The 24,393-nt window shown below is 43.3% G+C and overlaps 1 long non-coding RNA gene and 26 other non-coding genes across 27 annotated transcripts; all 27 read left to right on the top strand.

Annotated features, from left to right (window-relative positions):
- The first annotated feature begins 104 nt into the window (after nt 1-104).
- LOC134089500 (uncharacterized) lies at nt 105-1,630 on the top strand. Its single transcript, XR_009940062.1, has 3 exons — nt 105-221; nt 324-400; nt 501-1,630. It is a non-coding gene; the product is annotated as an uncharacterized LOC134089500 (long non-coding RNA).
- Nucleotides 1,631-2,063: 433 nt separating this feature from the next.
- trnat-cgu (transfer RNA threonine (anticodon CGU)) lies at nt 2,064-2,136 on the top strand. Its single transcript has one exon. It is a non-coding gene; the product is annotated as a tRNA-Thr (tRNA).
- Nucleotides 2,137-2,348: 212 nt separating this feature from the next.
- On the top strand, nt 2,349-2,421 carry trnat-ugu (transfer RNA threonine (anticodon UGU)). The gene has a single exon. It is a non-coding gene; the product is annotated as a tRNA-Thr (tRNA).
- Nucleotides 2,422-2,726: 305 nt separating this feature from the next.
- trnat-cgu (transfer RNA threonine (anticodon CGU)) lies at nt 2,727-2,799 on the top strand. Its single transcript has one exon. It is a non-coding gene; the product is annotated as a tRNA-Thr (tRNA).
- A 174-nt stretch (nt 2,800-2,973) lies between these two features.
- On the top strand, nt 2,974-3,046 carry trnat-ugu (transfer RNA threonine (anticodon UGU)). Its single transcript has one exon. It is a non-coding gene; the product is annotated as a tRNA-Thr (tRNA).
- A 359-nt stretch (nt 3,047-3,405) lies between these two features.
- trnat-cgu (transfer RNA threonine (anticodon CGU)) lies at nt 3,406-3,478 on the top strand. Its single transcript has one exon. It is a non-coding gene; the product is annotated as a tRNA-Thr (tRNA).
- Nucleotides 3,479-3,732: 254 nt separating this feature from the next.
- On the top strand, nt 3,733-3,805 carry trnat-ugu (transfer RNA threonine (anticodon UGU)). The gene has a single exon. It is a non-coding gene; the product is annotated as a tRNA-Thr (tRNA).
- A 2,564-nt stretch (nt 3,806-6,369) lies between these two features.
- On the top strand, nt 6,370-6,442 carry trnat-cgu (transfer RNA threonine (anticodon CGU)). The gene has a single exon. It is a non-coding gene; the product is annotated as a tRNA-Thr (tRNA).
- Nucleotides 6,443-6,616: 174 nt separating this feature from the next.
- Nucleotides 6,617-6,689, top strand: trnat-ugu (transfer RNA threonine (anticodon UGU)). Its single transcript has one exon. It is a non-coding gene; the product is annotated as a tRNA-Thr (tRNA).
- A 359-nt stretch (nt 6,690-7,048) lies between these two features.
- trnat-cgu (transfer RNA threonine (anticodon CGU)) lies at nt 7,049-7,121 on the top strand. Its single transcript has one exon. It is a non-coding gene; the product is annotated as a tRNA-Thr (tRNA).
- Nucleotides 7,122-7,375: 254 nt separating this feature from the next.
- trnat-ugu (transfer RNA threonine (anticodon UGU)) lies at nt 7,376-7,448 on the top strand. Its single transcript has one exon. It is a non-coding gene; the product is annotated as a tRNA-Thr (tRNA).
- Nucleotides 7,449-10,012: 2,564 nt separating this feature from the next.
- On the top strand, nt 10,013-10,085 carry trnat-cgu (transfer RNA threonine (anticodon CGU)). The gene has a single exon. It is a non-coding gene; the product is annotated as a tRNA-Thr (tRNA).
- Nucleotides 10,086-10,259: 174 nt separating this feature from the next.
- trnat-ugu (transfer RNA threonine (anticodon UGU)) lies at nt 10,260-10,332 on the top strand. The gene has a single exon. It is a non-coding gene; the product is annotated as a tRNA-Thr (tRNA).
- Nucleotides 10,333-10,691: 359 nt separating this feature from the next.
- Nucleotides 10,692-10,764, top strand: trnat-cgu (transfer RNA threonine (anticodon CGU)). The gene has a single exon. It is a non-coding gene; the product is annotated as a tRNA-Thr (tRNA).
- A 254-nt stretch (nt 10,765-11,018) lies between these two features.
- Nucleotides 11,019-11,091, top strand: trnat-ugu (transfer RNA threonine (anticodon UGU)). The gene has a single exon. It is a non-coding gene; the product is annotated as a tRNA-Thr (tRNA).
- Nucleotides 11,092-13,655: 2,564 nt separating this feature from the next.
- On the top strand, nt 13,656-13,728 carry trnat-cgu (transfer RNA threonine (anticodon CGU)). Its single transcript has one exon. It is a non-coding gene; the product is annotated as a tRNA-Thr (tRNA).
- A 174-nt stretch (nt 13,729-13,902) lies between these two features.
- trnat-ugu (transfer RNA threonine (anticodon UGU)) lies at nt 13,903-13,975 on the top strand. The gene has a single exon. It is a non-coding gene; the product is annotated as a tRNA-Thr (tRNA).
- Nucleotides 13,976-14,334: 359 nt separating this feature from the next.
- Nucleotides 14,335-14,407, top strand: trnat-cgu (transfer RNA threonine (anticodon CGU)). The gene has a single exon. It is a non-coding gene; the product is annotated as a tRNA-Thr (tRNA).
- Nucleotides 14,408-14,626: 219 nt separating this feature from the next.
- trnat-ugu (transfer RNA threonine (anticodon UGU)) lies at nt 14,627-14,699 on the top strand. The gene has a single exon. It is a non-coding gene; the product is annotated as a tRNA-Thr (tRNA).
- A 108-nt stretch (nt 14,700-14,807) lies between these two features.
- On the top strand, nt 14,808-14,880 carry trnat-cgu (transfer RNA threonine (anticodon CGU)). The gene has a single exon. It is a non-coding gene; the product is annotated as a tRNA-Thr (tRNA).
- A 213-nt stretch (nt 14,881-15,093) lies between these two features.
- Nucleotides 15,094-15,166, top strand: trnat-ugu (transfer RNA threonine (anticodon UGU)). The gene has a single exon. It is a non-coding gene; the product is annotated as a tRNA-Thr (tRNA).
- Nucleotides 15,167-20,127: 4,961 nt separating this feature from the next.
- Nucleotides 20,128-20,200, top strand: trnat-cgu (transfer RNA threonine (anticodon CGU)). Its single transcript has one exon. It is a non-coding gene; the product is annotated as a tRNA-Thr (tRNA).
- A 174-nt stretch (nt 20,201-20,374) lies between these two features.
- trnat-ugu (transfer RNA threonine (anticodon UGU)) lies at nt 20,375-20,447 on the top strand. The gene has a single exon. It is a non-coding gene; the product is annotated as a tRNA-Thr (tRNA).
- Nucleotides 20,448-20,799: 352 nt separating this feature from the next.
- On the top strand, nt 20,800-20,872 carry trnat-cgu (transfer RNA threonine (anticodon CGU)). Its single transcript has one exon. It is a non-coding gene; the product is annotated as a tRNA-Thr (tRNA).
- Nucleotides 20,873-21,126: 254 nt separating this feature from the next.
- trnat-ugu (transfer RNA threonine (anticodon UGU)) lies at nt 21,127-21,199 on the top strand. Its single transcript has one exon. It is a non-coding gene; the product is annotated as a tRNA-Thr (tRNA).
- A 2,556-nt stretch (nt 21,200-23,755) lies between these two features.
- On the top strand, nt 23,756-23,828 carry trnat-cgu (transfer RNA threonine (anticodon CGU)). Its single transcript has one exon. It is a non-coding gene; the product is annotated as a tRNA-Thr (tRNA).
- A 174-nt stretch (nt 23,829-24,002) lies between these two features.
- trnat-ugu (transfer RNA threonine (anticodon UGU)) lies at nt 24,003-24,075 on the top strand. The gene has a single exon. It is a non-coding gene; the product is annotated as a tRNA-Thr (tRNA).
- The last annotated feature ends 318 nt before the right edge of the window (nt 24,076-24,393 follow it).

Here is a 24,393-nt window from a genome sequence, read left to right as displayed (position 1 = left end):
TTTCCCTATGGTAGCTGCCAGGTTGGAGGTAGGCACGTAATGAGGGGGTTGTCTCCCGCTTGGAGTATATTTACGGCCAGGTATCAGCTGACTGTGCGTCTTCCGTTCTCCCATCGTCACTGGAAGAGCTAGCTTCTGTTGTTGGGTAGCTGGCAGGCAGCTTGGTTGGGCCTTGCTGCAGCTTGGTTTATGTTCGGGTTTCTTGCATCTTCGCCTATAAGGTAAGCGATCTCTCTTGTGAATCCACACTGTGTTTGATGCGCTCGCGACACTGAATCATGCTTCTGTGTGCTCGCGTCATTAGTTATGCTTCCTTGTTTTAGAACGAGTCTTCGCGTGGCAGTGGACTGTTTGTATGTCCAGTTTGAACGTGTGTGTGCTTGGAAAACGTGCCATTAAGGTATTTTAGCTTTTCCCTTACTAACGTTGAACGCATGCTATACACCGTTGTTTAACTCCGGTGGGTTTAATCTGCCTTGTTTACCTGTCGTCTGGTTTAGCACTGTTCGGTAGCTCTCCGGTTGCTGCGTCGGATCAGCTGTGCCTCCAGGTAGGTAATCTAACCCTAGCTTTGCATTTAGAGATATTTGGCTTGTACTAATTCTCCTCTGTGCTTCCAGACAGCTTAATCTAATTGAAGCCTGTGCAGTGCTCCAGATCGTGGCTGTACATAGGCCTCGCTGCTGCTGCTTTGTTTCTACCATCATATTACCGTCGCTCTCTGCTGATCAGCCAGGTGGCTAACTCCCCTCTCCGGTTGTGTCCCGGGGAAACCACTGGTCGTGCCTTGTGTTGTGGCTGGGTATTGTTTGTACGGTGTACTGCCCTGACGTCCACTGTCCGACAAAACCGTGTGTACTTGTGCACATGATTGTGTGTGTGTGTGTTTGTGTGTTCCAGTCAGGGTGCATGTGATCGTGTGTTTGTGGTTGGGGTGCATTTGTTTGTGTGCTCGTGTGCATGTGTATTTGTGATTGCGGTGCATGTGTTTGTGTGCTCGTGTGCATGTGTGTTTGTGGTTGAGGTGCATGTACTTGTATGTTTGCATGGCCTATTGTGTCATTATCTTACAGTGGACTATTGGGGCAGACTGCAGAGGCCGCCCGCCTAGCACTGAGCCCCAGGGCCGGGCTTGCTAAAGATAAGTGTTCCATGCTTTTCCATATTGTATCTACCTAGCTATTTTGATATTCATCAGCTCACTGACCCTACTAATCAGTTTGCCTTTCTCTCTCTCTTTCTCTGTGTGTGGAAGCCAGGAGCTGTGACCTAGAGCAGCGGGTTGGTGGCGGAACCCTTCCCTCAATGGTCCTTTCCTTTGTGCACCTTAGTGGTTTGCTTTCTTTGCTTTGCTTATATTTTGATATTGCCGTGTTCACGTGTGGTGTGGCTTTGGACCCTTCCCCCTCCTCGTCCGCCTTCCCCCTGCCGTGGTAAGCTACAGTCCTGCTTTCCCCACACCCAAATTTGATTAACCTCTCAGGGCCCTGTGCCCCCATGGTCCACATATTATCATTGTGTCATACTGCTCAAACTTTTACGGAGTGACCACTCCATTGGTATCTTGTCAAACTCCCAATAAAAAGTATTTGTATATTTTTTGGAAAACACGTCTTCAGTCCTTTTTGATGTACGAACCTGTGTCCTTGATCAAGTTCTATTTTGAAAACTAAATTTCTTGGGGCGCAATCCCCTAGATGGCGTAGTCGTCCAGACCCCTCAGCTCTGCCACACTGACATGAACAACTTTGCTTGGATCCTCTGGTTTTCGCCGCCTTGTATAGACAAGAATCCCGATAACTTCAAAGCTTCCTATAAAGTGTATTAAGTCAACCTACCTCCTGGGGTTATGAAATCTGTGCCTTCTTTAAAGCTACTTGCACATTAGCATGCGGGAAAGGCACTACAAATTCACCGTAGAAAATGCATTTTTGGTTGATGGTGCTTTGGGGCGCACATAGCTGTTAAGGTTTATTTTTTTCCGTCAATTGCTCTTTGTATCATGAAAGGACAGGCACAGGCAACATTTCTGGATGAAACACTGAATACTCTCAATCGTACAAGGCTCCATAGGTCAGTGGCAAGAGCACTGGTCTCGTAAACCAGGAGTCGCGAGTTCAATCCTCGCTGGAGCCTGTTTGTTGGTCTATGGCACAGAGATTCACATACCATCGTTTGTCTTTGATGCTAAGCTGCTGTGAAAGAGGTCAGGAGAATGCGCACCTGTCGACAATCTACCTGTATTTAATGGATTCGCTGATCAGACCTCATTTTCCACACGGCCGTCAAAATAGAGCCACATGAAATGTCGCACGACAGATTTTCTGAGCCAAAACCTCAAAACATGTGGCTTCATAGCTCAGTGGTTAGAGCACTGGTCTTGTAAACCAGGGGTCGTGAGTTCAATCCTCGCTGGAGCCTTTTTGTTGGTCTATGGCACAGAGATTCAATTCTCACATACCATCGGAGCCTTTTTGTTGGTCTATGGCACAGAGATTCAATTCTCACATACCATCGTTTGTCTTTGATGCTAAGCTGCCGTGATAGAGGTCAGGAGAATGCGCACCTGTCGACAATCTACCTGTATTTAATGGATTCGCTGATCAGACCTAATTTTCCACACAGCCGTCAAAATAGAGCCACATGAAATGTCGCACGACAGATTTTCTGAGCCAAAACCTCGAAACATGTGGCTTCATAGCTCAGTGGTTAAATTAAAAACATATGGCTTCATAGCTCAGTGGCAAGAGCACTAGTCTCGTAAACCAGGGGTCGCGAGTTCAATCCTCGCTGGAGCCTGTTTGACAGAGAACATCATTTGGCCGTGAAACTAACCTTCTGCGGTAAAGTTCGGCAAAAGAAACATTAGAAACTGCTCACCGATCAAACCTGCTTTTCGACACGCCGTCTCACACAGGGATCCATATGAAATGTGGCCCAACAGATTTTCTGACCCAAAGTCGCCATATCTGTGGCTTCATAGCTCAGTGGTTAGAGCACTGGTCTTGTAAACCAGGGGTCGTGAGTTCAATCCTCACTGCAGCCTGCACCCTGCTTAGCAGCTTATCAGCAAAGCTGACATGAACGATTTTGCTTGGATCCTCTGGTTTTCGCCGCCTTTTATAGACAAGAATCCCGATAAATTCAAAGCTTCCTATAAAGTGTATTAAGTCAACCTACCTTCTGGGGTTGTGAAATCTGTGCCTTCTTTAAAGCTACTTGCACATTAGCATGCGGGAAAGGCACTACAAATTCACCGTAGAAAATGCATTTTTGGTTGATGGTGCTTTGGGGCGCAGATAGCTGTTAAGGTTTATTTTTTTCCGTCAATTGCTCTTTGTATCATGAAAGGACAGGCACAGGCAACATTTCTGGATGAAACACTGAATGCTCTCCTTCGTACAAGGCTCCATAGCTCAGTGGCAAGAGCACTGGTCTCGTAAACCAGGGGTCGCGAGTTCAATCCTCGCTGGAGCCTATTTCTTGGTCTATGGCACAGAGATTCAATTCTCACATACCATCGTTTGTCTTTGATGCTAAGCTGCCGTGATAGAGGTCAGGAGAATGCGCACCTGTCGACAATCTACCTGTATTTAATGGATTCGCTGATCAGACCTCATTTTCCACACAGCCGTCAAAATAGAGCCACATGAAATGTCGCACGACAGATTTTCCGAGCCAAAACCTCAAAACATGTGGCTTCATAGCTCAGTGGTTATATTCAAAACATGTGGCTTCATAGCTCAGTGGTTAGAGCACTGGTCTTGTAAACCTGGGGTCGTGAGTTCGATTCTCACTGGAGCCTAGACCCTGTCAGAGACTTTTACAGCAAAGCTGATTACGAACTACTTGGCCTACATCTTCTTCTGTTTACACCAGTCCCCGTTGCTTCAAGGGTTCCAATGAAGGATGTTGGGTCTACCTTCTTCCAACGCCAGGCTCCATAGCTCAGTGGCAAGAGCACTGGGGCCTCATTTATAAAAGTATCGCGTAGAAACCATCGTTCATTTGATCTTAGATCATTTCTGATATGATCGTACGTGTGATTCAGAGAAACGAACGTACGCACAAAAAAACGTGCTTACGCCACTCTTGCAGATGTGGCCATTATAAATCGCAAATGAACGTGAATTTGTGCGCAGCCGGGTGATTTTAGGTCTCCGCCTTGTACACGCCCCCTCATCAATATCATTAGCATAGGCTTTAATGCAATCAATGGCTAAGTTGTACCTAAAATACATATATTGAAAACTGTAAAGGCCTAGCCTATGCCATCTGATGTTAACCTATGTTTATGCGCTGTTAGTTCGAATAATTAATTATAATTTTCCAAGCAGCGCTTTCTGGAAAGAAATATGCATCCATGTCCATTGTCCTCTGCTTGCTTTTATTCCTTCTGCTTGCAGTAATGTAGTAGGCAATGTGTGGGTAGGTTTACTTTGGTAATAGAACATAGTAGGCTACCTTATGACGGAAATACCTACAGTACATCATACTAATTTAGGCCTATACGTTATGGTACAGTATGGCGTTTCCAATATGACCCAGGGTTAGATACTGCCCATGTAGCCTACGGCGGACTACATTATAAGCGAGATACTGTATGTCATGTAGACCGAACGTTTATGGATAGGCTATGTTTTTACTGTATAGCGAATAGTATAAGTAGTTCACCGGTCATTCTTCATTCATTCTGCGCGTCGGGATTCAAGCAATATCGATGTCAGCGACTGTTTACTTTCAAGAATGTCCAGTGACCTTTAGGCCTACCTTTATATATTTTTATATTTTAGCCTGCATTATCCTAATTGTTATTATCCACGTATTGCCATCTGGTCTTGGGCACTGCCATCAGACACAGGCTATGCAATCAGACGCGTGCTATAGCCTAACTCATTGCAACTCGGCCGCAATTATGAAGATGCAAAACTCTGCTTTTCAGAGGATAGATTATGTCTATTTACCTATATATATTTTTATATAAAGTGGGTAACCCATGAATTCTGTGATCACGGTAATGCGCATGTGCGTGCGTTTGATAAAGGCAATGCAATTACCGTGAGGATGGAATGTTAACACCAAATTCTTGAATTTCCCCTTGGGGATCAATAAAATATCTATCTATCTATCAATCTATAGATTATGTCTATTTGCGATGTAAAGATGCTGAAAAATACCTGTCCATAGCCTACATTATAATATTATCTTTCTGTTGTGGAGCTTGGAATATCATGAACGCAAGTCATATTTCCCTCTTCTAAACAAGCGTAAATGGACACTTTATGGTCAATATCGATGGGAACATTAAACATATAGATGACTCTATGGCCTGCCTGCTTTTTTGAATGCTATGAAATAGATAAGATATAGCCTAGGTATGGCACGGGTGTAGTAGCCTAGTAAAATAAGAAGTGGGTAACCCATGAATTCTGTGATCACGGTAATGCGCCGTTTCATAAGGCATTCAGAATATGTTTGATTATGGTAGAGGATATTATCAAGTGTTTATAAAATAGATAGATAGATAGATAGGCTAGATAGGTAGATAGATAGATAGATAGATAGAGAGATAGATAGATAGATAGATACTTTATTGATCCCCAAGGGGAAATTCAAGATTGGTGGATTAAATGGTTCGTGTTGATGAGTGTTCATATTGTGAATGCAGATAATACAGTGTGCTTTTTCAATGTTAAAAGTTGAAATAGGTGAATACGTCTTTGGAGAGGTTGATAAACTCTATTTTTGAAATGCCTGGGGTGAATAAACTGCGTTTACTTAGCCTACTTTTAGCCTCCACTTTTAGCCTCCACTACAATATTATAGGATTTTTTCACTTTCCTTTTCCAACCTTTAAGAATTAGTTAAAACTTTAACTTCTATACTTACTACTTACAACTTCTGCTGATATTGATCATGCATATGGTAGAGAACTACATGAGATCGTTGGTCTTCTTGGAATTTTGAGAATTCATCGCATTTGGACCTCAGCTTACTTGCAGTACCCTGGCACTACCACAAGGAAATGGTCGTACGTCAGGTTGGAACCTGACGTGGAGATAAGCACTTTTCCACGTCAAAGACGGTCTTTATAAATCTGAGCGTTGGCATGGATTTGAGCGTACGCACGGTCTTAGATCAAATCTGTGCGTAAGAAAGTTTTATAAATGAGGCCCCAGGTCTCGTAAACCAGGGGTCGCGAGTTCAATCCTCACTGGAGCCTAGATCTTGTCTATGAGTTTTACAGCAAAGCCAATATCGACTACTTTGCCTGCATCGTCTTCTGTTCACCACCTTCTGTTTACAAGAGTCCCAGGCTGCTTCAAGGGTTCCAATAAAGCCTCTTGGGTCTACTAACTTCGGACGCCAGGCTCCATAGCTCAGTGGCAAGAGCACTGGTCTCGTAAACCAGGGGTCGCGAGTTCAATCCTCGCTGGAGCCTGTTTGACAGAGAACATCATTTGGCCGTGAAACTAACCTTCTGCGGTAAAGTTCGGCAAAAGAAACATTAGAAACTGCTCACCGATCAAACCTGCTTTTCGACACGCCTTCTCACACAGGGATCCATATCAAATGTGGCCCAACAGATTTTCTGACCCAAAGTCGCCATATCTGTGGCTTCATAGCTCAGTGGTTAGAGCACTGGTCTTGTAAACCAGGGGTCGTGAGTTCAATCCTCACTGCAGCCTGCACCCTGCTTAGCAGCTTATCAGCAAAGCTGACATGAACGACTTTGCTTGGATCCTCTGGTTTTCGCCGCCTTTTATAGACAAGAATCCCGATAAATTCAAAGCTTCCTATAAAGTGTATTAAGTCAGCCTACCTTCTGGGGTTGTGAAATCTGTGCCTTCTTTAAAGCTACTTGCACATTAGCATGCGGGAAAGGCACTACAAATTCACCGTAGAAAATGCATTTTTGGTTGATGGTGCTTTGGGGCGCAGATAGCTGTTAAGGTTTATTTTTTTCCGTCAATTGCTCTTTGTATCATGAAAGGACAGGCACAGGCAACATTTCTGGATGAAACACTGAATACTCTCCTTCGTACAAGGCTCCATAGCTCAGTGGCAAGAGCACTGGTCTCGTAAACCAGGGGTCGCGAGTTCAATCCTCGCTGGAGCCTATTTCTTGGTCTATGGCACAGAGATTCAATTCTCACATACCATCGTTTGTCTTTGATGCTAAGCTGCCGTGATAGAGGTCAGGAGAATGCGCACCTGTCGACAATCTACCTGTATTTAATGGATTCGCTGATCAGACCTCATTTTCCACACAGCCGTCAAAATAGAGCCACATGAAATGTCGCACGACAGATTTTCCGAGCCAAAACCTCAAAACATGTGGCTTCATAGCTCAGTGGTTATATTCAAAACATGTGGCTTCATAGCTCAGTGGTTAGAGCACTGGTCTTGTAAACCAGGGGTCGTGAGTTCGATTCTCACTGGAGCCTAGACCCTGTCAGAGACTTTTACAGCAAAGCTGATTACGAACTACTTGGCCTACATCTTCTTCTGTTTACACCAGTCCCCGTTGCTTCAAGGGTTCCAATGAAGGATGTTGGGTCTACCTTCTTCCAACGCCAGGCTCCATAGCTCAGTGGCAAGAGCACTGGGGCCTCATTTATAAAAGTATCGCGTAGAAACCATCGTTCATTTGATCTTAGATCATTTCTGATATGATCGTACGTGTGATTCAGAGAAACGAACGTACGCACAAAAAAACGTGCTTACGCCACTCTTGCAGATGTGGCCATTATAAATCGCAAATTAACGTGAATTTGTGCGCAGCCGGGTGATTTTAGGTCTCCGCCTTGTACACGCCCCCTCATCAATATCATTAGCATAGGCTTTAATGCAATCAATGGCTAAGTTGTACCTAAAATACATATATTGAAAACTGTAAAGGCCTAGCCTATGCCATCTGATGTTAACCTATGTTTATGCGCTGTTAGTTCGAATAATTAATTATAATTTTCCAAGCAGCGCTTTCTGGAAAGAAATATGCATCCATGTCCATTGTCCTCTGCTTGCTTTTATTCCTTCTGCTTGCAGTAATGTAGTAGGCAATGTGTGGGTAGGTTTACTTTGGTAATAGAACATAGTAGGCTACCTTATGACGGAAATACCTACAGTACATCATACTAATTTAGGCCTATACGTTATGGTACAGTATGGCGTTTCCAATATGACCCAGGGTTAGATACTGCCCATGTAGCCTACGGCGGACTACATTATAAGCGAGATACTGTATGTCATGTAGACCGAACGTTTATGGATAGGCTATGTTTTTACTGTATAGCGAATAGTATAAGTAGTTCACCGGTCATTCTTCATTCATTCTGCGCGTCGGGATTCAAGCAATATCGATGTCAGCGACTGTTTACTTTCAAGAATGTCCAGTGACCTTTAGGCCTACCTTTATATATTTTTATATTTTAGCCTGCATTATCCTAATTGTTATTATCCACGTATTGCCATCTGGTCTTGGGCACTGCCATCAGACACAGGCTATGCAATCAGACGCGTGCTATAGCCTAACTCATTGCAACTCGGCCGCAATTATGAAGATGCAAAACTCTGCTTTTCAGAGGATAGATTATGTCTATTTACCTATATATATTTTTATATAAAGTGGGTAACCCATGAATTCTGTGATCACGGTAATGCGCATGTGCGTGCGTTTGATAAAGGCAATGCAATTACCGTGAGGATGGAATGTTAACACCAAATTCTTGAATTTCCCCTTGGGGATCAATAAAATATCTATCTATCTATCTATCTATAGATTATGTCTATTTGCGATGTAAAGATGCTGAAAAATACCTGTCCATAGCCTACATTATAATATTATCTTTCTGTTGTGGAGCTTGGAATATCATGAACGCAAGTCATATTTCCCTCTTCTAAACAAGCGTAAATGGACACTTTATGGTCAATATCGATGGGAACATTAAACATATAGATGACTCTATGGCCTGCCTGCTTTTTTGAATGCTATGAAATAGATAAGATATAGCCTAGGTATGGCACGGGTGTAGTAGCCTAGTAAAATAAGAAGTGGGTAACCCATGAATTCTGTGATCACGGTAATGCGCCGTTTCATAAGGCATTCAGAATATGTTTGATTATGGTAGAGGATATTATCAAGTGTTTATAAAATAGATAGATAGATAGATAGGCTAGATAGGTAGATAGATAGATAGATAGATAGAGAGATAGATAGATAGATAGATACTTTATTGATCCCCAAGGGGAAATTCAAGATTGGTGGATTAAATGGTTCGTGTTGATGAGTGTTCATATTGTGAATGCAGATAATACAGTGTGCTTTTTCAATGTTAAAAGTTGAAATAGGTGAATACGTCTTTGGAGAGGTTGATAAACTCTATTTTTGAAATGCCTGGGGTGAATAAACTGCGTTTACTTAGCCTACTTTTAGCCTCCACTTTTAGCCTCCACTACAATATTATAGGATTTTTTCACTTTCCTTTTCCAACCTTTAAGAATTAGTTAAAACTTTAACTTCTATACTTACTACTTACAACTTCTGCTGATATTGATCATGCATATGGTAGAGAACTACATGAGATCGTTGGTCTTCTTGGAATTTTGAGAATTCATCGCATTTGGACCTCAGCTTACTTGCAGTACCCTGGCACTACCACAAGGAAATGGTCGTACGTCAGGTTGGAACCTGACGTGGAGATAAGCACTTTTCCACGTCAAAGACGGTCTTTATAAATCTGAGCGTTGGCATGGATTTGAGCGTACGCACGGTCTTAGATCAAATCTGTGCGTAAGAAAGTTTTATAAATGAGGCCCCAGGTCTCGTAAACCAGGGGTCGCGAGTTCAATCCTCACTGGAGCCTAGATCTTGTCTATGAGTTTTACAGCAAAGCCAATATCGACTACTTTGCCTGCATCGTCTTCTGTTCACCACCTTCTGTTTACAAGAGTCCCAGGCTGCTTCAAGGGTTCCAATAAAGCCTCTTGGGTCTACTAACTTCGGACGCCAGGCTCCATAGCTCAGTGGCAAGAGCACTGGTCTCGTAAACCAGGGGTCGCGAGTTCAATCCTCGCTGGAGCCTGTTTGACAGAGAACATCATTTGGCCGTGAAACTAACCTTCTGCGGTAAAGTTCGGCAAAAGAAACATTAGAAACTGCTCACCGATCAAACCTGCTTTTCGACACGCCTTCTCACACAGGGATCCATATCAAATGTGGCCCAACAGATTTTCTGACCCAAAGTCGCCATATCTGTGGCTTCATAGCTCAGTGGTTAGAGCACTGGTCTTGTAAACCAGGGGTCGTGAGTTCAATCCTCACTGCAGCCTGCACCCTGCTTAGCAGCTTATCAGCAAAGCTGACATGAACGACTTTGCTTGGATCCTCTGGTTTTCGCCGCCTTTTATAGACAAGAATCCCGATAAATTCAAAGCTTCCTATAAAGTGTATTAAGTCAGCCTACCTTCTGGGGTTGTGAAATCTGTGCCTTCTTTAAAGCTACTTGCACATTAGCATGCGGGAAAGGCACTACAAATTCACCGTAGAAAATGCATTTTTGGTTGATGGTGCTTTGGGGCGCAGATAGCTGTTAAGGTTTATTTTTTTCCGTCAATTGCTCTTTGTATCATGAAAGGACAGGCACAGGCAACATTTCTGGATGAAACACTGAATACTCTCCTTCGTACAAGGCTCCATAGCTCAGTGGCAAGAGCACTGGTCTCGTAAACCAGGGGTCGCGAGTTCAATCCTCGCTGGAGCCTATTTCTTGGTCTATGGCACAGAGATTCAATTCTCACATACCATCGTTTGTCTTTGATGCTAAGCTGCCGTGATAGAGGTCAGGAGAATGCGCACCTGTCGACAATCTACCTGTATTTAATGGATTCGCTGATCAGACCTCATTTTCCACACAGCCGTCAAAATAGAGCCACATGAAATGTCGCACGACAGATTTTCCGAGCCAAAACCTCAAAACATGTGGCTTCATAGCTCAGTGGTTATATTCAAAACATGTGGCTTCATAGCTCAGTGGTTAGAGCACTGGTCTTGTAAACCAGGGGTCGTGAGTTCGATTCTCACTGGAGCCTAGACCCTGTCAGAGACTTTTACAGCAAAGCTGATTACGAACTACTTGGCCTACATCTTCTTCTGTTTACACCAGTCCCCGTTGCTTCAAGGGTTCCAATGAAGGATGTTGGGTCTACCTTCTTCCAACGCCAGGCTCCATAGCTCAGTGGCAAGAGCACTGGGGCCTCATTTATAAAAGTATCGCGTAGAAACCATCGTTCATTTGATCTTAGATCATTTCTGATATGATCGTACGTGTGATTCAGAGAAACGAACGTACGCACAAAAAAACGTGCTTACGCCACTCTTGCAGATGTGGCCATTATAAATCGCAAATTAACGTGAATTTGTGCGCAGCCGGGTGATTTTAGGTCTCCGCCTTGTACACGCCCCCTCATCAATATCATTAGCATAGGCTTTAATGCAATCAATGGCTAAGTTGTACCTAAAATACATATATTGAAAACTGTAAAGGCCTAGCCTATGCCATCTGATGTTAACCTATGTTTATGCGCTGTTAGCTCGAATAATTAATTATAATTTTCCAAGCAGCGCTTTCTGGAAAGAAATATGCATCCATGTCCATTGTCCTCTGCTTGCTTTTATTCCTTCTGCTTGCAGTAATGTAGTAGGCAATGTGTGGGTAGGTTTACTTTGGTAATAGAACATAGTAGGCTACCTTATGACGGAAATACCTACAGTACATCATACTAATTTAGGCCTATACGTTATGGTACAGTATGGCGTTTCCAATATGACCCAGGGTTAGATACTGCCCATGTAGCCTACGGCGGACTACATTATAAGCGAGATACTGTATGTCATGTAGACCGAACGTTTATGGATAGGCTATGTTTTTACTGTATAGCGAATAGTATAAGTAGTTCACCGGTCATTCTTCATTCATTCTGCGCGTCGGGATTCAAGCAATATCGATGTCAGCGACTGTTTACTTTCAAGAATGTCCAGTGACCTTTAGGCCTACCTTTATATATTTTTATATTTTAGCCTGCATTATCCTAATTGTTATTATCCACGTATTGCCATCTGGTCTTGGGCACTGCCATCAGACACAGGCTATGCAATCAGACGCGTGCTATAGCCTAACTCATTGCAACTCGGCCGCAATTATGAAGATGCAAAACTCTGCTTTTCAGAGGATAGATTATGTCTATTTACCTATATATATTTTTATATAAAGTGGGTAACCCATGAATTCTGTGATCACGGTAATGCGCATGTGCGTGCGTTTGATAAAGGCAATGCAATTACCGTGAGGATGGAATGTTAACACCAAATTCTTGAATTTCCCCTTGGGGATCAATAAAATATCTATCTATCTATCTATCTATAGATTATGTCTATTTGCGATGTAAAGATGCTGAAAAATACCTGTCCATAGCCTACATTATAATATTATCTTTCTGTTGTGGAGCTTGGAATATCATGAACGCAAGTCATATTTCCCTCTTCTAAACAAGCGTAAATGGACACTTTATGGTCAATATCGATGGGAACATTAAACATATAGATGACTCTATGGCCTGCCTGCTTTTTTGAATGCTATGAAATAGATAAGATATAGCCTAGGTATGGCACGGGTGTAGTAGCCTAGTAAAATAAGAAGTGGGTAACCCATGAATTCTGTGATCACGGTAATGCGCCGTTTCATAAGGCATTCAGAATATGTTTGATTATGGTAGAGGATATTATCAAGTGTTTATAAAATAGATAGATAGATAGATAGGCTAGATAGGTAGATAGATAGATAGATAGATAGAGAGATAGATAGATAGATAGATACTTTATTGATCCCCAAGGGGAAATTCAAGATTGGTGGATTAAATGGTTCGTGTTGATGAGTGTTCATATTGTGAATGCAGATAATACAGTGTGCTTTTTCAATGTTAAAAGTTGAAATAGGTGAATACGTCTTTGGAGAGGTTGATAAACTCTATTTTTGAAATGCCTGGGGTGAATAAACTGCGTTTACTTAGCCTACTTTTAGCCTCCACTTTTAGCCTCCACTACAATATTATAGGATTTTTTCACTTTCCTTTTCCAACCTTTAAGAATTAGTTAAAACTTTAACTTCTATACTTACTACTTACAACTTCTGCTGATATTGATCATGCATATGGTAGAGAACTACATGAGATCGTTGGTCTTCTTGGAATTTTGAGAATTCATCGCATTTGGACCTCAGCTTACTTGCAGTACCCTGGCACTACCACAAGGAAATGGTCGTACGTCAGGTTGGAACCTGACGTGGAGATAAGCACTTTTCCACGTCAAAGACGGTCTTTATAAATCTGAGCGTTGGCATGGATTTGAGCGTACGCACGGTCTTAGATCAAATCTGTGCGTAAGAAAGTTTTATAAATGAGGCCCCAGGTCTCGTAAACCAGGGGTCGCGAGTTCAATCCTCACTGGAGCCTAGATCTTGTCTATGAGTTTTACAGCAAAGCCAATATCGACTACTTTGCCTGCATCGTCTTCTGTTCACCACCTTCTGTTTACAAGAGTCCCAGGCTGCTTCAAGGGTTCCAATAAAGCCTCTTGGGTCTACTAACTTCGGACGCCAGGCTCCATAGCTCAGTGGCAAGAGCACTGGTCTCGTAAACCAGGGGTCGCGAGTTCAATCCTCGCTGGAGCCTGTTTGACAGAGAACATCATTTGGCCGTGAAACTAACCTTCTGCGGTAAAGTTCGGCAAAAGAAACATTAGAAACTGCTCACCGATCAAACCTGCTTTTCGACACGCCTTCTCACACAGGGATCCATATCAAATGTGGCCCAACAGATTTTCTGACCCAAAGTCGCTATATCTGTGGCTTCATAGCTCAGTGGTTAGAGCACTGGTCTTGTAAACCAGGGGTCGTGAGTTCAATCCTCACTGGAGCCTGCACCCTGCATAGCAGCTTATCAGCAAAGCTGACATGAACAACTTTGCTTGGATCCTCTGGTTTTCGCCGCCTTGTATAGACAAGAATCCCGATAAATTCAAAGCTTCCTATAAAGTGTATTAAGTCAACCTACCTTCTGGGGTTGTGAAATCTGTGCCTTCTTTAAAGCTACTTGCACATTAGCATGCGGGAAAGGCACTACAAATTCACCGTAGAAAATGCATTTTTGGTTGATGGTGCTTTGGGGCGCAGATAGCTGTTAAGGTTTATTTTTTTCCGTCAATTGCTCTTTGTATCATGAAAGGACAGGCACAGGCAACATTTCTGGATAAAACACTGAATACTCTCCATCGTACAAGGCTCCATAGCTCAGTGGCAAGAGCACTGGTCTCGTAAACCAGGGGTCGCGAGTTCAATCCTCGCTGGAGCCTATTTCTTGGTCTATGGCACAGAGATTCAATTCTCACATACCATCGTTTGTCTTTGATGCTAAGCTGCCGTGATAGAGGTCAGGAGAATGCGCACCTGTCGACAATCTACCTGTATTTAATGGATTCGCTGATCAGACCTCATTTTCCACACAGCCGTCAAAATAGAGCTACATGAAATGTCGCACGACAGATTTTCTGAGCCAAAACCACAAAACATGTGGCTTCATAGCTCAGTGGTTAGAGCACTGGTCTTGTAAACCAGGGGTCGTGAGTTCAATCCTCACTGGAGCCTGGAGCCTGGCCCCTGTCAAAGAGTTTTACAGCAAAGCTACTTGAACTGCATCTTCTTCTGTTTACACAAGTCCCCGTTGCTTGTCGGGTCTACCTTTTTCCAACGCCAGGCTCCATAGCTCAGTGGCAAGAGCACTGGTCTCGTAAACCAGGGGTGGTGAGTTCAATCCTCGCTGGAGCCTATTTCTTGGTCTTTGGCACAGAGATTCACATACCGTTGTTTGTCTTTGATGCTAAGCTTCTGTGATAGAGGTCAGGAGAATGCGCACCAGTCAACAATCTACTCGTATTTAAGGGTTAGCCGACCAGACCTTATTTTCCACACAGTTGTCAAAATAGCCAGCCACATGAAACGTTGCACAACAGATTTTCTGACCCAAAACACAGACATCTGTGGCTTCATAGCTCAGTGGTTAGAGCACTGGTCTTGTAAACCAGGGGTCGTGAGTTCAATCCTCACTGGAGCCTAGAACTTGTCTGTTGCCAGAGTTAATACGAGGGAGACTCGTGCGTACTCAGAAAGACTATGTTTAGCTATTCAACTTGACAGAGGAACTACGCTTCACACACAACTTGTGGGGAGTTCAGCGAAAGAGAAAGTTTATTGTTGCACACACACTTTTATACTCGCACATCACGTGCCCTTATTAAAGTATATCATTGGCTCTAACCAACCAGCATTTATAACCATAAAATAAAAGGTGTATTACGGTACAATTGAGGGCATAATTCTATACATGTCAACACCCCCACTTGCACTCACATTGTTGGCTAAATAACTGAAAACATTCATTTCAACTGTGTGCTGTCTAGACTAAACAATACTTTTATTCCCCAAACATATATGTATCAAACTTCATCAACTTTTGCTTTGTTACAGGCTTTGTCATTGCATCTGCAATCATCTCATCAGTTGGGCAATATTCCAGACTCACTTTTCCATCATTCACAGCTGACCTCACAAAATGATATTTTATGTCAACGTGTTTGCACCTCTGTCTATTGACAGGATTCTTGGCTAAAGCAATAGCACCCTGGTTGTCCTCGTACACTTTTGGTGGCTCACACTCACATCCATCAATACCTTCCAGCAGTTGTACAAGATACATACACTCCTGTATAGTTGCAGCTAATGCCATGTACTCTGCTTCACAGGTAGATAATGCAACAGTGGGCTGCTTTTTGGTTTTCCATGAGACCAGAGGTCCATCAGTATTTAGACTCACACAATAGCCTGTCGTGCTTCTCCTGTCTGTCTTGTCACCTGCCCAATCTGCATCACTGTATGCTTGTAACCACAAATCAGTATTGTCACATTTTCTGTAACACAATTCTTTCCCACTAGTGCCCTTAAGATATCTCATAACATGTTTTGCAGTAGCCCATTGCTGTTCTGTTGGCTCTGCAAAATATTGTGACAGTTTGCTAACTGTGAAGCTGAGGTCTGGCCTAGTGCATGTAGTAAGATAAATTAAACTACCCACCACTTCTCTGTATTTCTTAACATCACTCATTTTCTCTGCATCCTCAGTGTAATTCAGCTTTTGTTCACAGGGTGTGGCCCTAGGCTTACAATCTTGCATGTTAAACCTCTCAAGTAATTTTTCCACATACTTCTTCTGTGACATTTTAACACATCCATCACACTGGTCAAAATTAATCCCAAGAAAATATTTCAGTTGACCCAAATCTTTCATTTTGAATTTTGTTGTGAGCATCTCTTTCACCATCTTTAGAGCATGTTTGTCACTGGCAGCAATGATCACATCATCCACCCATATTATCATGATCACCTTTTCATCACTGGTTTCCCTTGTGTAAACACAATGATCAGCTTCATTCACTTTGAAGTCGTTTGCAATCAGGAATTCATGCAACATCTTATTCCAATTCCTGCCAGACTGTTTCAATCCATATAGTGACTTTTTCAGTTTGTACACCAACTTTTTATTTGTGTTTGTTTTAGTCTCATATCCTTCAGGCTGCTCCATATATATCTCACAATCTATTGGTGCATGCAGATAGGCCGTTTTGACGTCCATCTGATGCAGAATCAAACTCTCCTGAGCTGCTTTTTGCATCAACACCCTTATGCTAGTTAAGTTGGCAGTAGGAGAAAAAGTCTCCTCATAGTCTATACCAATCTTTTGACTGTATCCTTTGGCTACGTAGCGTGCCTTGTATCTGTCTGAACCATCACAATCACTCTTCATTGCAAACACCCATCTACCCCCCACTGCAGTCTTTCCCTCAGGTAAACTGGTCAAAGTAAACGTGTCATTCTCTCTCAGTGATTGCATTTCTTCATCCATCGCACTAACCCACTCTTTTGATTCAGTTGAGGCTACTGCTTCCCTGAATGTTAGGGGTACATTACACACCAGTCTGTAACAGTAATCTATGTTGACCAGAGCTTGATCTTTCTTACCATCAGTAACATATTCGGTCAGATAGCTTGGTTTCTTCCTCTCTCTAGGAGGGTATCGCTTAGTCTCCTCATCAGTCTGACTATCCTGCATCTGGTCAGTCTGACTATCCTGCATCTGCTCACTCTGACTATCCTGCATCTGGTCACTTGTTTCAAGCTCTGCTACTGGACTTTGGTTCTCAGTGCGCCCTGCACTAACATTACTATCCTGCCTGGCCCTCATAGCTCTTCCCTGAATAACGTCATCGTCATTGTCATCAGGTGTCATGTCAGTCTGTGTCTGTTGTTCTGCTCTCGTTTTAGAAACAAACTTCACTAATCTGTGCTTCTGCACTTTTCTGCTCCCAGGATAGTAAACCATGTAAGCTGGACTATTTTTGTCGTATCCAACAAAGATCCCTTTCTCACATCTTGAGTCAAGCTTGCTCTTGTCTTGCTTGTAAGCGTAACATGCTGACCCAAACTTCTGCATCCTAGAAACATTAGGCTGCTTTCCTGTGAGCATGAAGTAAGGCGTCTGCTTTGTGCGATTGTTATAGCATCTGTTCCTCACTATAGCTGCAGTCTGTACTGCATAAGTCCATAACACCTTAGGTAGCCCACTCTCAATAAGCATACACCTGGACATGTCAAACAAGGTTCTCCAGTTTCGCTCTGCGGTACCATTCTGGTGTGGGGAATATGGTGCCGAGGTCTCGTGCCTAATCCCATTTCTGCTGAGTAGTGCCTGGTAATCTCTTCCCATAAACTCTGTACCATTGTCTGACCTGATACATTTAATTTTCCCGTATGGGGCTGTGTCAGCTAGAAATTTTTCAGTTGCTTGTACTGTGTCACTCTTATGTTTTAGAAAGTACACAAAAACGGCACTGGAATAATCATCAGTGAACGATACGACCCACCTATACCCATCTCTGGACTGAGGGTCTATAGGCCCTGCTAGATCGGTGTGTACTAACTGAAGAGCTGCTTTGGCTCTTGCATCAGGCTCTCTGCTTCTAGTCTGAACGAATTTCCCCTGAGTGCACACATCACATAAGACAGACTTATCTACCTTCCCCTTAATTGTCATGCCTCTAACCACATTCTGCAATTTTTGCACATCATCATAATTGCAATGCCCTAAAATCTCGTGCCATGTCTGCATGTCATAACACCCATTGCATTTATCATCACACTCACCATGTACAGTCTCTAAGTAGTAAAGTCTGTTGTGTTCGTGAATGTGGAATTCGGTACCGTCTCTGTCCTGTAGCACACTGTTCTTTTCTCTGAAGATCACAGTCGCCCCGCTCGCTGTTGCGGCCTTCACAGAAAAGATGTCCTGCGGGTATGAAGGGATACACAATGCTTGCTTCAGCGTCACGTTGTGGCCTCGTCCTCCGCTGTCCATCAAGCACACCTCCGCATCTCCTCTGTGCTCTGCGATTCCATTGCTCCTCGTGCCGTCGGCCAGCTCTACGCAGTGTGTCTCTGACTGGAAACTTTCGTCGAATCTTTTGAACTTGGCAATATCCGTGATGATATGCGAAGTCGCCCCTGTGTCCACCATCAGACCTTTCTCCTTGACACCGCGGCCTAGCTGACAGTCCCTGGCTGGTTCCACCTCCCTGTCGCTCGTTAGGAATGCATACGACTTGGTTGACTCCTCAGAAGCTTGCCGCGCATCATCTCGGCGCTGTTTCTTTCTGCAGTTGAAGTCCCGGTGCGTGTTGGTTTTGCAGTGACTGCACCACTGCCGGCGAGTACAAGCTCTCGCCTTGTGCCCTTTCTGTCCGCACTTGAAGCACACGATATCCACATTCACCTCGGCTCCCCGGTTACTTGCCACATAGGGTCTCGGACTCGGCTGTGCTCGCGCAGTCATGACGTTGTCATCAGAGGCTGTTGCGCGCAATTTCTCTGTGTCCTCATAGCTCCGTAGCTTTGTTTTAAATTCGGCGAAAGGCATGGTCACATCGGCCTGTGTAACGTGAATGGTAAATGGTTTGAAGGACTCAGGTAGTCCTTTCAAAACCATTGCCACCAGCAGTCCATCACTCAACGTTTCACCAGCGTTTCTCAAAGCAGTGATCACCGTCTCTGCACGGATAACGTATTCAGTAACGCTTTCGCTATTCGACTTCTGCAGTGAAGTTAGCTCTGTGTAGAGGCTGACTATTCGAGGCTGTCCCTTGCCCGCATAATAGTCTCTTAGGATCTTCAATGCTTTCCGACCATCATCCGCCCCGTCTCGCATAACCAGCGATAAACTCTTGTCATCCAGGAACTGTATTAACTCTGCATACGCCTCGGCGTTTCTCACCCCGTCTACTGGCCAGTCGCTGTCCTCAGTAGGTTCTCCAAGAATAGTATCTTTCAATCCTTGCAATCTTAGATGTCCTAAGAATTTCGTTTCCCACAGTTCATAACTCTTTTCATCTCCGTCGAAAACTAGCCGGGACCAACGGCTGCTAATACTCGATCTGTCCATGGCCTTCCTGCTAGCCATCTCGGCTCTTCAAGCGCGTTGCTCAGCTAGCTAACACGCCTGGTACTTACTTTCGATATTTCTTTTCGTTTATCTCTCTGAGTAACCCTGGGCCCATAACCTGTTGCCAGAGTTAATACGAGGGAGACTCGTGCGTACTCAGAAAGACTATGTTTAGCTATTCAACTTGACAGAGGAACTACGCTTCACACACAACTTGTGGGGAGTTCAGCGAAAGAGAAAGTTTATTGTTGCACACACACTTTTATACTCGCACATCACGTGCCCTTATTAAAGTATATCATTGGCTCTAACCAACCAGCATTTATAACCATAAAATAAAAGGTGTATTACGGTACAATTGAGGGCATAATTCTATACATGTCAACATTGTCTATCAGTTTTACAGCAAAGCCAATATCGACTACTTTGCCTGCATCGTCTTCTGTTCACCACCTTCTGTTTGCAAGAGTCCCAGGCTGCTTCAAGGGTTCCAATAAAGCCTCTTGGGTCTACTAACTTTGGACGCCAGGCTCCATAGCTCAGTGGCAAGAGCACTGGTCTCGTAAACCAGGGGTCGCGAGTTCAATTCTCGCTGGAGCCTGTTTGACAGAGAACATCATTTGGCCGTGAAACTAACCTTCTGCGGTAAAGTTCGGCAAAAGAAACATTAGAAACTGTTCACCGATCAAACCTGCTTTTCGACACGCCTTCTCACACAGGGATCCATATGAAATGTGGCCCAACAGATTTTCTGACCCAAAGTCGCCATATCTGTGGCTTCATAGCTCAGTGGTTAGAGCACTGGTCTTGTAAACCAGGGGTCGTGAGTTCAATCCTCACTGGAGCCTGCATTGCAGCTTATCAGCAAAGCTGACATGAACAACTTTGCTTGGATCCTCTGGTTTTCGCCGCCTTGTATAGACAAGAATCCCGATAAATTCAAAGCTTCCTATAAAGTGTATTAAGTCAACCTACCTTCTGGGGTTGTGAAATCTGTGCCTTCTTTAAAGCTACTTGCACATTAGCATGCGGGAAAGGCACTACAAATTCAACGTAGAAAATGCATTTTTGGTTGATGGTGCTTTGGGGCGCAGATAGCTGTTAAGGTTTATTTTTTTCCGTCAATTGCTCTTTGTATCATGAAAGGACAGGCACAGGCAACATTTCTGGATGAAACACTGAATACTCTCCATCGTACAAGGCTCCATAGCTCAGTGGCAAGAGCACTGGTCTCGTAAACCAGGGGTCGCGAGTTCAATCCTCGCTGGAGCCTATTTCTTGGTCTATGGCACAGAGATTCAATTCTCACATACCATCGTTTGTCTTTGATGCTAAGCTGCCGTGATAGAGGTCAGGAGAATGCGCACCTGTCGACAATCTACCTCTATTTAATGGATTCGCTGATCAGACCTCATTTTCCACACAGCCGTCAAAATAGAGCCACATGAAATGTCGCACGACAGATTTTCCGAGCCAAAACCTCAAAACATGTGGCTTCATAGCTCAGTGGTTATATTCAAAACATGTGGCTTCATAGCTCAGTGGTTAGAGCACTGGTCTTGTAAACCAGGGGTCATGAGTTCGATTCTCACTGGAGCCTAGACCCTGTCAGAGACTTTTACAGCAAAGCTGATTACGAACTACTTGGCCTACATCTTCTTCTGTTTACACCAGTCCCCGTTGCTTCAAGGGTTCCAATGAAGGATGTTGGGTCTACCTTCTTCCAACGCCAGGCTCCATAGCTCAGTGGCAAGAGCACTGGGGCCTCATTTATAAAAGTATCGCGTAGAAACCATCGTTCATTTGATCTTAGATCATTTCTGATATGATCGTACGTGTGATTCAGAGAAACGAACGTACGCACAAAAAAACGTGCTTACGCCACTCTTGCAGATGTGGCCATTATAAATCGCAAATGAACGTGAATTTGTGCGCAGCCGGGTGATTTTAGGTCTCCGCCTTGTACACGCCCCCTCATCAATATCATTAGCATAGGCTTTAATGCAATCAATGGCTAAGTTGTACCTAAAATACATATATTGAAAACTGTAAAGGCCTAGCCTATGCCATCTGATGTTAACCTATGTTTATGCGCTGTTAGCTCGAATAATTAATTATAATTTTCCAAGCAGCGCTTTCTGGAAAGAAATATGCATCCATGTCCATTGTCCTCTGCTTGCTTTTATTCCTTCTGCTTGCAGTAATGTAGTAGGCAATGTGTGGGTAGGTTTACTTTGGTAATAGAACATAGTAGGCTACCTTATGACGGAAATACCTACAGTACATCATACTAATTTAGGCCTATACGTTATGGTACAGTATGGCGTTTCCAATATGACCCAGGGTTAGATACTGCCCATGTAGCCTACGGCGGACTACATTATAAGCGAGATACTGTATGTCATGTAGACCGAACGTTTATGGATAGGCTATGTTTTTACTGTATAGCGAATAGTATAAGTAGTTCACCGGTCATTCTTCATTCATTCTGCGCGTCGGGATTCAAGCAATATCGATGTCAGCGACTGTTTACTTTCAAGAATGTCCAGTGACCTTTAGGCCTACCTTTATATATTTTTATATTTTAGCCTGCATTATCCTAATTGTTATTATCCACGTATTGCCATCTGGTCTTGGGCACTGCCATCAGACACAGGCTATGCAATCAGACGCGTGCTATAGCCTAACTCATTGCAACTCGGCCGCAATTATGAAGATGCAAAACTCTGCTTTTCAGAGGATAGATTATGTCTATTTACCTATATATATTTTTATATAAAGTGGGTAACCCATGAATTCTGTGATCACGGTAATGCGCATGTGCGTGCATTTGATAAAGGCAATGCAATTACCGTGAGGATGGAATGTTAACACCAAATTCTTGAATTTCCCCTTGGGGATCAATAAAATATCTATCTATCTATCTATCTATAGATTATGTCTATTTGCGATGTAAAGATGCTGAAAAATACCTGTCCATAGCCTACATTATAATATTATCTTTCTGTTGTGGAGCTTGGAATATCATGAACGCAAGTCATATTTCCCTCTTCTAAACAAGCGTAAATGGACACTTTATGGTCAATATCGATGGGAACATTAAACATATAGATGACTCTATGGCCTGCCTGCTTTTTTGAATGCTATGAAATAGATAAGATATAGCCTAGGTATGGCACGGGTGTAGTAGCCTAGTAAAATAAGAAGTGGGTAACCCATGAATTCTGTGATCACGGTAATGCGCCGTTTCATAAGGCATTCAGAATATGTTTGATTATGGTAGAGGATATTATCAAGTGTTTATAAAATAGATAGATAGATAGATAGGCTAGATAGGTAGATAGATAGATAGATAGATAGAGAGATAGATAGATACTTTATTGATCCCCAAGGGGAAATTCAAGATTGGTGGATTAAATGGTTCGTGTTGATGAGTGTTCATATTGTGAATGCAGATAATACAGTGTGCTTTTTCAATGTTAAAAGTTGAAATAGGTGAATACGTCTTTGGAGAGGTTGATAAACTCTATTTTTGAAATGCCTGGGGTGAATAAACTGCATTTACTTAGCCTACTTTTAGCCTCCACTTTTAGCCTCCACTACAATATTATAGGATTTTTTCACTTTCCTTTTCCAACCTTTAAGAATTAGTTAAAACTTTAACTTCTATACTTACTACTTACAACTTCTGCTGATATTGATCATGCATATGGTAGAGAACTACATGAGATCGTTGGTCTTCTTGGAATTTTGAGAATTCATCGCATTTGGACCTCAGCTTACTTGCAGTACCCTGGCACTACCACAAGGAAATGGTCGTACGTCAGGTTGGAACCTGACGTGGAGATAAGCACTTTTCCACGTCAAAGACGGTCTTTATAAATCTGAGCGTTGGCATGGATTTGAGCGTACGCACGGTCTTAGATCAAATCTGTGCGTAAGAAAGTTTTATAAATGAGGCCCCAGGTCTCGTAAACCAGGGGTCGCGAGTTCAATCCTCACTGGAGCCTAGATCTTGTCTATGAGTTTTACAGCAAAGCCAATATCGACTACTTTGCCTGCATCGTCTTCTGTTCACCACCTTCTGTTTACAAGAGTCCCAGGCTGCTTCAAGGGTTCCAATAAAGCCTCTTGGGTCTACTAACTTCGGACGCCAGGCTCCATAGCTCAGTGGCAAGAGCACTGGTCTCGTAAACCAGGGGTCGCGAGTTCAATCCTCGCTGGAGCCTGTTTGACAGAGAACATCATTTGGCCGTGAAACTAACCTTCTGCGGTAAAGTTCGGCAAAAGAAACATTAGAAACTGCTCACCGATCAAACCTGCTTTTCGACACGCCTTCTCACACAGGGATCCATATCAAATGTGGCCCAACAGATTTTCTGACCCAAAGTCGCTATATCTGTGGCTTCATAGCTCAGTGGTTAGAGCACTGGTCTTGTAAACCAGGGGTCGTGAGTTCAATCCTCACTGGAGCCTGCACCCTGCATAGCAGCTTATCAGCAAAGCTGACATGAACAACTTTGCTTGGATCCTCTGGTTTTCGCCGCCTTGTATAGACAAGAATCCCGATAAATTCAAAGCTTCCTATAAAGTGTATTAAGTCAACCTACCTTCTGGGGTTGTGAAATCTGTGCCTTCTTTAAAGCTACTTGCACATTAGCATGCGGGAAAGGCACTACAAATTCACCGTAGAAAATGCATTTTTGGTTGATGGTGCTTTGGGGCGCAGATAGCTGTTAAGGTTTATTTTTTTCCGTCAATTGCTCTTTGTATCATGAAAGGACAGGCACAGGC

Source organism: Sardina pilchardus, chromosome 8 (genome assembly GCF_963854185.1).
Source record: "Sardina pilchardus chromosome 8, fSarPil1.1, whole genome shotgun sequence".
Taxonomy (NCBI): Eukaryota; Metazoa; Chordata; class Actinopteri; order Clupeiformes; family Clupeidae; genus Sardina; species Sardina pilchardus.
Note: the sequence above shows the minus strand (reverse complement) of the source record. Positions and strands in the feature narration are given on the sequence as shown.